An 11,799-nucleotide genomic window follows, 5' to 3' on the forward strand; every position below is an offset into this window, starting at 1 on the left:
ACATACATCAAGAGAGTGCCATACAGTAGTTCCATTGCCCTAAAAATCTTTTCTGCTCCACCAATTTGACTTATTCCCCTTAAACTCTGATAACCAATGATCTTTTTACACTCTTGCCATTAGTTTGCTTTTTCCAGAATGTCTTATAGTTGAAATCTTACAGTATGTTGCCTTTTCAGATTGATTTCTTTCCCTTATCAATATGAATTTAAGGTTCTTCCATGTCTTTTTATGACTTGATATTTTATTTCTTTTTAGTGCTGAATAATATTCCATTGTCTGGATGCATCTGTTTATTTATCCACTCACCTACTAAAGGACATCTTGGTTGTTACCAACTGTTGGAAACTGTGACTGAAGCGGCTGGCTGTAAGCAGCCCTGTACAGGGTTATGTGTGGATGTTTTCAACTCCTTTGCATAAATTCAAAGGGGCAATACTGATGGTATGCCTTCCCCTGTGACCTCCCCTCTCTTATGGATCTGAGAAGAATTGTTGGTTTTTTAAATGTGTTTAGCTTTTACTTGTTAGTATGGAATGGTAACTTCCAAGCTCCTTTCATGTGGAACTGTAAACAGGAAACTATCTTCTAAAATACTGCAATCATCTAGGTGAGAAATGATAGTGGTTTGGAGCAAAGTCATGAGATGTATTGGTAAGGAAAGCTGAATATGTTTTGAGGTTAGAGTCAATAGGATTAAAAATGGAGCCAAACTGAGACTAGAAGTGTGGAGTTGACTGTTGTTCTGTTTTTTTGTTTGTTTGTTTCTGAACTTAAAATGAATCAGCAAAGCGATAAACAGCTTAAAGAACTGCCAATATTGATACCTCATTTTAAGGTGGAATTTATTTTGTATTTAGAACATTGAAATATATATATTTTTCCAGTGAACAAAGTAATGAGAGAGTCAACAGAACTAATTTTGCTTCTTAGGAAAGACTGAGATTCTTTCGGAAACATTTAGATAGGTTTGTTTCTGAACTAATTTGGAAAAAGTATAATTTATAAAAATGTTTACATAGGATACCTTCTACATTGCTACTGTTTAGATCATTTTTTATTGACTATGTTTTGAAAGAAATGGTGATGAGAAAATCATGTCATAAAGAATGGTTTTAAGGTTTTAAAATGATTTACCATTCTTTCTTAATTAACTAGTATTTATTCCTTTAGGAGTAACTTCGTTTTTAGTTCAAAATATCATCACACAACCATTCATTATTCTAGCGTATAAACAACCAGAACAAATTAAAGTTTTAGGTTTCCAGTCTTATTTTATTAAAACCATATATAATCTCTATCAAACTTTTCTTTAGCACTAGGTAGAATTAATAAAACTTAATGATCAACATATATTCCTTTCCCCATTTTCTAAAGATTTTGGAATTTTGATTGCTACAGAAAAAAAAGAACTACACAAAGAAACGAAAACAGAGGTTCAGAGAAATCATAAACTGGATAATTAATTCCTAACTAGTTAATACGTCTGGAATTTAAAATGAAATTTGATAAGGGAGGTTTGATAAGCTTTCACTGCTCTTTGCAGTATCAACAAAAGTAACTTATCCCATTGGCGTAAACAAGCTTTTGGCCCAGTAACCTCATTCATAATATCACAAATTTAAAGGAATTGCATGTTAAATGATGTTTTTCTGAGATAATTTTCTAATAGTCCAAGAGCAATTAATACCTAATTTTCAAGGTCAGTGACTTAATGATAAATTCAGTTTTTGAACAAGGCACCACACCACCTAACACAGACTTATCTGATATTTTTTCAAGTGTGCAGAGTGTAAGGAATTCATAATAGCATAGTGATCACTGTACATTTGTATGTTAATGTTACCAGGTAATCATCTTGAAAGACTGGAAGTGATTAACACGTTGGAGCATATACCAGAGAAAATGTTCAACACTTTATAGAGGCAGGAACATTTAAGACAATGCAAAAACATCTGCCCAGGAAATTGTTTTCCAAACACTGAAAATTATAAGCAATTATCAAGAATTTTACCTGACTATACTCATAACTCTGACTTAGTGACAGCTTAACTGGTGTTACGCTTCATTTTTCAGCACTAGGATTTTGGATAATCACTGTGTACCTGTAATTTATATTGCTTCTTCTTCCTTTTCTGTACACGCAGAAAATATTTCAGCAATATATTTTTGAGAGGGTAATTAGGTTGGAGTATAAGGTTGGTCTTATTTATTTAAACTGGTGAAAAGAAATTTCGTGTTACTGTGCTTACTTAAAAGTTTAATAACATAAATATGCTCATTTTAAATTTTATTCTTTTATAAAATAATACCAAGCCTATCACTTATCAGTATCCAATGTGTATAATTTCAATTGCACACGTTTGTTAATAATAAAATATAAGACTAGTAAAAAAAAAAAGAAAAATAGAGTGAAGAATCGTATGACAAAGTATAGATTTTGTACCAGACAAACTAATATTCAAATCTTAGCTTCATCACCCACCACATAACATCTCTTAATCTCAGTCTTAGTTCCATCTGTGAAATGGAAAATATTTCTGCTAGAAGAGACAGTGAGATAGTATATACAAAGTGTTTATTAAAGTGGCCAGCACATGGTAAACACTCAATGAGTAGTAATTACTACTGTTGGCCAACAATGCCCTTTTGAAAAATAAAGGTTATATTCATTCACTATTATTCTTACCAGGACATAATTTATCTGGTGTTTTATTTTCATTATTATACAAACTTTCCATATCAAAAGAAAATAAAAGAGAATAAGTGGTTAATGAAAAGATCAATGAAATATGTGAAAGTAAAAGTACAGAACAGCAATCGAAAATATCTATGAGCTTTTAAATAAAACTCAGTGGAGAACACAACTCAGCATCCTTGTGTGTAATGTATTTCCTTTCCAGTTCTTCAGCCTACATTTGAAAAAGTAAAACACAAAGTATTTTTGACTTGAAGCTACATTCCTTCCTCCAATCTGCACAGGGGGAAATTGCATCTGGATAGCAAACAGCAGCACATGCACTTTAATCAAAATGCTGGAGTGCTGGTGACAGAGTCCTGAAGGCTACAGGAAAGGATGTGATGCCTAAGAAATTCCGAAATTTAAGTCTCAGGAAAAGATAAACCCTAACAAAAATAGATGATACAGCTGCTTAGTATTTTATATCCATCAGGGTTTAATGTCTCTAAGCATAACTCCATACTCTTAATTTTAATTTAATATTACAGAAATAATATGTTAAATCTCCAAGTAAAATGATAAAAATGACACAAAATCAAATACACCATACCTATGAAGCTATTTCATTAATCTGTACTTTCCTGGGAGTCTCTTCTTCATTTGTTTGATACACCCCTGAAACTACTATCTTTATATTGTATTTCAGATTTGACACAAGAGCAAATCACACACAAATTTCAAAATTTAAAACTCTACTTAATGATCTGTCATTTATTACAGAATTATGTTGATTACAAATGCTATTTCCAATGTCAGGAAACACAATACATTTTTCGAACAGCAGTATAGTTTTGTAGCTTCTGTTAATAAGGAAAGAATCTGTATAAAGAAAGAGTTTAAACAACTGAATAATACACAACCATCATTATCATCATGATAATAATCTAGTACCATTTCTAATAACTTATAGTGACATGTATGCTATTAGGAAAGAAAAATATCTGTTTTATTGATAGATAAATTAATATATTGAATGTCTGCAAAATACTTAAACATATTTTGAGTCTAAATCTCAAATAAATGGAGTACAAATTATATGACTGAAGCACAACTTAAAATATTTAACTACCTCTCTTCCCATCTTTAGGTGATAACCACTTTATGTATCGCTACAAGAACTAGGTGTGACAAGTATAATAATTGTGATTTTTTTCTTAATCCCCATTTATTTAATTTTTTCTCAACTTTGAGAAACTTTGGTGGTTGAAAGTGACAGTTGAGGAAGAATGTTACCCAACCAATACTCAGTGTATTGGTTGTCCTCTTCTGGAATACAGCTAAATATAAGTAAGTAAATAAATAACTGAATGACTATACATTTGAATCCTATTAGCTTTAGGGATCACAAAAGAGTCAGCTATAATGTCACTTTCATTGAGCTGCACTTTATGGTGAGAAACTTCACATACTTTTTTTTTTAAGAAAGAGGTAAGTGATAAAAAGAAAATGGGAATACTATTATTAGCAGACAATAATATATTGTTATATTATACTGCTTTCATAAGGTATTTTCAAAACAATATATTTCTGATCTTTTCCATATATCCTTTACAGTTCAAGTTTAATATCCTAATTATTTTGTCTTACGTTAGGAAAATTAGGTGTATTTGGGAAATAATATGGCCTGAATGTTAATGTTCTTTTGTCATCAAAATTGTATCTTTCATAGAATATACCTGAAGTTTATCTTACTATATATTTGCATAATTAATTGACAGAAGATACACTTTCATTCTAATGAATTAAAATTATTTCCACTGCCAACTAGAAATGAGAGCATGGTAGTAAATATGCTTTATTTTTCATGATTTTCCTTTGAATTAGTCTAGTAATAATCTAAACAGCAGCGTTTGTTCTCTGAAAGCTGTACATTCTGCTCATAGCAAAATTATTCTTCAGAATTTTCAAGATCTTCATACTGAAAAATAACCCTGAGGCATTCCTGGAGTTGACAAAGTAACTCATAGTCAAAGGCAATTATATAAATTATCTGATTTGAAGAGATACTATCCTGAAAATATTACCTTATTAAGAGACACCTGACCCTTTCTACAGTCCTTGATAGATTTTGGTGGGAAAATGGTGGGGAGCAGAAAGATAGTCCCCAGTGGAATAATATCTATTGAAAAAGAGTGAATAGAAAAAACCATTTAAAACACTAAACCTATTTGGGAACTTTAGAAAGTTCTTGCTGGCTGACCAGAGACAATTAACTGTTTATACCCTGCAAGTAGACAGGAATGCTGGTTTTTATTTTGCTGTGTGAGGAAACGAGCCAATGTGCCGTGTGCGGACTATTAAATATCTGCATTTCTGTAGCAAGATTTCTTGTGTTAGTAAAGAAATGCTGTTTGTAGAATCCCTTCTAGAATACAGAGAAAGGAGACAGAAATTCCACTCAATTTTGGTTGCTAAGAGCCAGATTATCAATATCTGAGCCAAAATAATGACCATGAAAATGAACTGGAATGGCTATACATGACAAATGCTTGAGGACTGATTGTGTGCTTAGATGTCATGAAACCTAATTTAAAGACATGGTGTTCTTTATTTGTCTAGTCTCAGTCTATCTCTCTTTTTTCTTTCATGCTCTAGTCCAAGTAAGTATTTTGTTTCTGTTTCTCAAAGATCAACTCATTCTATCCTTTAGCCTCTAAGGCAATGTTATTCTAGTTTAATGCAATTTTTGGCATTTTACTTATTCTCTCCCTCCATCTTTTTTTGCCCCGGATGCGCAGGCCCAGCGGCCATGGCCCACGGGCCCAGCCGCTCCGCGGCACGTGGGATCCTTCCGGACCGGGGCACAAACCCGCGTCCCCTGCATCAGCAGGCGAACTCTCAACCACTGCGCCACCAGGGAAGCCCTCTCCCTCCATCTTTTAAAAAAGATTTTATAAAGATGTAAATCCATTAATGAGCAACTAAGTGTATAGCCCCACTGCTATACCTGTAGGTATGTTGCCTTAATTTCTGAATGTGTTATCAATGACAACATTTTATCTTTGATAATCACAGTCTTTCTTGAGTTTGGCTATAGGATGACGTCTTTTTTTTTTTTTTTTTTTCCCTTTAGAACTTAAAAGAAGTATCTTTTCTAAAGCCTAATTCTATTCAGTATTTCTTTCTCTGGCAATTATGATTTATGAAGTAAGTTAAATCCAGATTGGCATTTTCTCTGATTATTTTCTTGGTCAATGCCTACTGTCTTAGCAATCTTATCCAGCCCCAAGGTGTCAAACCCCCTCTACATGTAAGTGGATCCCAAATTTACATCTCTACATTATTAACATACTGATTTACTTCTCCACTTGAATATCGAATATAGATAGCATAAATTACAACATATTCAAAACTAAATTCCTGATCTTGCTCAAACCCTGTGCCACATGTAGTATTCCCCATCTCAATTGATTTCAAGTCCATCTTGCATTTGCTCAAAACAACAACTTTGGAATCATCCTGAATCACCCTTGATTCATCCCCTCTTCCAGCTTTTACCCAATGTGGCAGCAATTCTCATGGATCATACTTTATCAATATATCCAAAATACAAACACTTGTCATCAATTCCATAGCTACTGTGTTTGAATAAGCCACAATCATAACTTATCTAATTCAACATAGTAATCTCTCTCTCTCCCTTTGTTTCTGTGATGCCTCCATCTCTGATTCTGATTATTCAGCCTCTCTCTTATAAGGACCCTCTTGTTAATATGCTGGACTTACTAGGATAATATAGGATAATATTCCCATCTCAAGATCCTTAACCGTGTAAGCTAAAATGTTCACATTTTCTTGTGATTAGGATATGGACATCTTTAGGGGAAGAGCACGATTCTTTCTACCACAGTCACCTAGATTTGTTATTAGCCCAATGCTTGAAAATGGACCACAAAGAGAATAGCTGTGTTGGGGTCAAGAGAGAATCCTCCAGGGATCTGTCATGTTTCTGCATGTCTTATAAAGGAAGGCACTGAAAACCCTTTGTTCTGGATTGTTCTGAAGAATGTTTATATAGGAAACAGCTGACACCTTGATTTTGAAACCTCTGAACTTTAAAACTAATAATATATTTTTTGTTGTTTAAAGTCATCATATTAGTGATAATTTGCTTTAGTACCAATAGGAAGCTAATGCAGTAATATTCAGAAAGGAGGTAATACTGTCATCCAGATTTTGAGAACTCCCTGTCTGCCTCCTATATATTGAATATCTAACTAAATATGGCTCATAACAATCTACACACACTACAAACAGCACATTTTCCAACCTCATCATCTAAAGCAAGTTCAGCAGATGCATATTTATTTTAGCCATGTCACAGGCCAATGTGGGTTGAGGACCGAGGTCTCTGCTCCATGCATTCATTCAAAGATACAGGCTTGTCTATCTAGTGATTTTCAAATGTATTATATCTAGCCTCATAAATGGAAACTACTGAAGAGTGTCCATGGAATATTTTATGTAAGGTTTCGAAGTTATATATAAAATTTCTGGTCACGTTGTATTACCCATCATAGTGTCACATGATCCCACCTATCTGCTAGGTTATTAGAAAATATAGTTTAGAATTATTACTAGATAAGAAAGGAAGAACTTGGGTATTGCTGAATGTTAGCTCTCTTTGCCTACAGCCAAGCGTTTTGCTAAGTAATTCATATATATTATCTTCTTTAAATCAAACCACAAACATTTGAAGCAAGGTACGACTTGTATTTCTATTTTACAGTGGAGTACTCTCTGAGAAATACATAACTTATTCTACGAAAAATAAGTAACATTTCCAAATGTTCATAGCCGATCCAGTAGAGTGCCAAGGTTGCAATCCAGACAGTATAACATCAGAGTTGCAAAGACTGAGTTTAGAAAGAATTTCTTTTGTGTTTTAGAAGTTAATAGTTATTGTAAATAGAGTCTACTCTATACCGTATATGTTCCATTGTAAATAGTATAGTGCAAATGATATACATTCCACTACCACCCTAAATTCAACTGAGTCCTTTAGTGATTCTGTATGCCTGCTTCGTCATTCCACATATTTGGTCTGTTGGGAGTTGGTGATACTGTATTGCCCAGAGGCCTTTTTTCCTCACCCCCTTTTTCAACTAATAACACTGGATCTCAATAGATATCATCTATGTTATTTCATCACCCTTTGTGAGTCACTCCTGAACCCAGTAACTGGTTATTTTTATTAGCAAAGAACTCTCCAAGCCTTCATTGAAGATTATGTGTCCAAGTTTGTTTATTTTCTTTATGCAATTTAGTGACATAGGAGGAGACCTCCATCATTTGTGTGATAAGTACAGGCATGTGTTTTTTCCAAGACAAAAATCAACCAACTGAAACGAAAAATAAATAAAAGAAACAAAAACTAAATAACCTAAGAGTTAAACTACCTTATAAACATATCAAACTCATTAAGCCAGAATGAATTATAACTAAATTACATAATGGAGCTTATTATAATTTAGGTGAAGGGAACTTCTATTATCTCTTACAAATTTAAGGGGCTACAAATTTGGAGGACTCTTAAAGGGCACATTTTCACCAGGATGTTCTGTCCTTATGTCCAAGTTGGGGTTTTGTAACTTTCCTATGTGGCCTCACAATACCAAAGAATTCTCCTTTCTTAGCATTTATCACACTGGATTATAATTTTGTTTACTCCTTTGTATATTACAATTACCTGGTAAATTTCAAAAGGACAGGGGCCATGGGTCTTCTGTTTATTTCAGTATCTCCAGCATACTAATAACTGACAGATTTACATGTCCAATAAATATTTCTTGTTTAAGTGAATTCATGGAAGATTCACATAAATATCCCTGGACTGCACCCAAAAAATTTACATTAAATTTAAGGAAACAATTTTGAAAGATGATGTCTCTTTTCTTAAATACAGTGCAAATCGTCAGAGTGTCATGTTTATTCAGTGTTTAATATGTATAAGGTGTTCTGTTGGAAGGTTATGGCCAATGAAATACATGTAACTTGACAAAGAAAATATAGCTATACTGGAAAACAAGGAAGGAATCCAGAATCAGCCACACCAGGTATTGTAATTCTTCTTTTGGTAGTTTAAAAAAGCATCCAACTCACTGTGAGTTGAAATCTGTCCCTTGACCATTAATTCTAGAATGTGTTCTAGGTTTATCTTTTATTAGAGAATATAGGTTGTATTTATTTAGTTTACCAGATTGTACTTCACTGTTCTGAAGTATAGGACACTTTTTCCTTGGAAAGTGTCCTAAATCTATTGACATACTCCATGATCTGTCCAGATTTCAGTTTTGATGGATGATAACCCCCCAAGTCTACTTAGTTGATTTATATGTGTGGATCATGAAGTAACATAAGTACCCTGATGTTCTCTCTTCACTGCAGATCTTCCTCCATCCTTCCCAAATAACCTCATCTTCCCATTTACAAAAATGCTTAAGTCCTTATAGAAAGTTTTAAAAAGAAAAAAAAAGGAAATATCAGTCTCATTTAATTTATAATCCAGATGGGAGATGATAAAAATACTATGGAAGTATAATGTATAATCATAATATACACATGTTTTGTTGAATATTAATTGAGCCTGGTGATCAGAGACATGAAAGGAAAGAAACTTTGAGTGAGTTGACTATTGAGGAAAAAAGGAATGATCCTAAGTGTAGAATAAGAAATAGCCGTTCAAAAGATTCAATGGAAATAATGAAGCTATCCAGAAAAGCGTGTTTTCCAAAATTTAGTACTAATAAACAACCATTATACATATGCCAAGCACTTATAACTATCATAATTGATAAAGAAAGACCTTTTCTTTACCTCTTCCCAACCCCTCAAAGAAAGGAGAAGAATAATTTGGGATCCAGTTAGTTCTCCACCCATATTTAAAAGATGTCATGTATATCTAAGCTGCCAAATAATTTTCACTCAGTAATGTAGTTTGAGTGTCCTTTTGGATGAACAGCATGGAATTGTTGCACCTGCCTTGCCTGTTAGAAAATCTGTGGGATAAGAGGAGTATACATGTGTGCAAGTCAGTTATCTGAGGAGAAACCCCTTTGAATACTTTTTATTCATACCATAGACAGCAGAGTTAACCTCTTGCTTTCCTGAGACATTTGCTTTTGCAGATCTATTCTAGGTATAATTGAAATCATACCTTTTCTAACATCATACTTAAGGTGGTAGAAAAATTCCTCCTAACTCTTGAAAATACATAAGAAGCAATTTAAAATACTTTAAAAATTGAATAACAAATATGAATTTTAAATATTATTCTCTTGTTTTTAACACATATCTTCCCATTACTTCATTCTTAAAAGCAATTAAACCTGTGAGTGCAAGGCAATAGATTTGACGGAGTAATGGAAAGTTCATCCCTAAATCATCTCATTTTAATAAAGTTGTCAAACTCAATTTTCATAGGTCAGAATATTGCTTCAGTTAAAAAAGATCTGGTGAGAGATTTGTATGTTCATGACATGCATTTCGTAAGTCACAAAGTTCTTCAGTAAGAGGTTTTACCCATTAAATCAGTAATTTTGAGAATAAATGGAAATATTTAAACTTGTTCAAAGCTTTTTTCAAATCAAGTGAGTGTTAGAGGATAAAACTAGCTCCAGACCTGACTTGATTCCATAAAATTAATTCTTCTCAATGGATATTTATTTATATACATTGCATCTGGAAGTGTGAAAATAAAATGTTTGTATGGTAATAAGACAGTCTTACAGTGTACTTTGTCATCAGTATTATGATCATCATCTTTGTATTATCAAGGGTGTTTCTTCTTACTCTTGGAATAATCACAAATTTTTCTGGAAGCTTGCCCTCCAAGAAATTTGCTATGGTGATAATCAAATTTAGACTGGATGCATATAGTTAACTTCTCCCATTTTCACGCCTCCTGTTTATATTTAAACATCTTCTGAAAGTGACTTAAATGTATTTTTGGCAGAGACATCTACAGCTAGCATTTGGACAATATGGAAACCAGGGCAAGCCTGTATGTGGGGCTAAAGTGATACAGGTGGAGTCAAGGTAAATAGACTCTATGAGTATATATGACTTAATGTGTACTTGGTCATGAGCAATTCCCTGAAGTTCCTTTTTTTTTTTTTTTTTTTTGATGTGGACCATTTTTTTGAGTCTTTATTGAATTTGTTACAATACTGCTTCTGTTTTATGTTTTCTTGTTTTTCTGGCTTCAAGACATGTGGGATCTTAGCTCCCTGATCAGGGATCGAACCAGCACCCCCTGCATTGGAAGGCAAAGTCTTAACAACTGGACCGCCAGGGAAGTCCCTCACTAAAGTTCTTGAGCTTCAGTTTCCCTATGTGTAAAAAGGAAATGTAAATAAATAAATATTTGTTTGGGTTTCAAATGAGATAATGAAAACAAAAATGCTACGCTATGTTATAAACTTTTTTGAATGTATATGAGGATTTCAAAAGAGGTAAAATGACCACCCATTAATTCAAGTAAACGTGCTATCTCTGATATGCTGACTTTGAAAGCAGAGAGAAAAAATTTAAATAGGAACAGCTCAATATAAGACAGACCTTAGAGACAACCTACCCTTATTTTACAAGTAAAGAAAATGAGACCACAACAGGTAAGATATTTGCACAAGGTCACAGAACCCTGGGGAGGGGCATAACTGCATTTAAAAGCCCTTGACCAGAGCCTGAGCCATGATATTCCAGTTTAGAATCATAAATGATTTACTAGCAAAAAAACCCTACATAATTTGTTCAATGTTGTAATTAACATATTACATTTTTCACGTTCTTTTACCACACTGGCTTGACATAAATTTTGCTTCTGTGCTGATAACTGTTTTATGTGATCTTTTTGTGAATTAAGCCATTTGAAGCCTGCATTTTTACCATTTGTGGGTTTCTAAGTTCTTCTTATAGTCTAAAATCAATGTTTTAGTAATTATAATGTCTAAACTTCCTCCTCTTTGATCAGGAGATGTATAAAAGAAATGGAGTCTTATTCTTGTAATTTAGCAATGGAGCAAGTGAAAGTTTAGTCAGGAAATGCATAATGAACTGAT

Source organism: Neophocaena asiaeorientalis, unplaced genomic scaffold, assembly GCF_003031525.2.
Source record: "Neophocaena asiaeorientalis asiaeorientalis breed wild unplaced genomic scaffold, Neophocaena_asiaeorientalis_V1.1 scaffold244, whole genome shotgun sequence".
Lineage (NCBI taxonomy): Eukaryota > Metazoa > Chordata > Mammalia > Artiodactyla > Phocoenidae > Neophocaena > Neophocaena asiaeorientalis.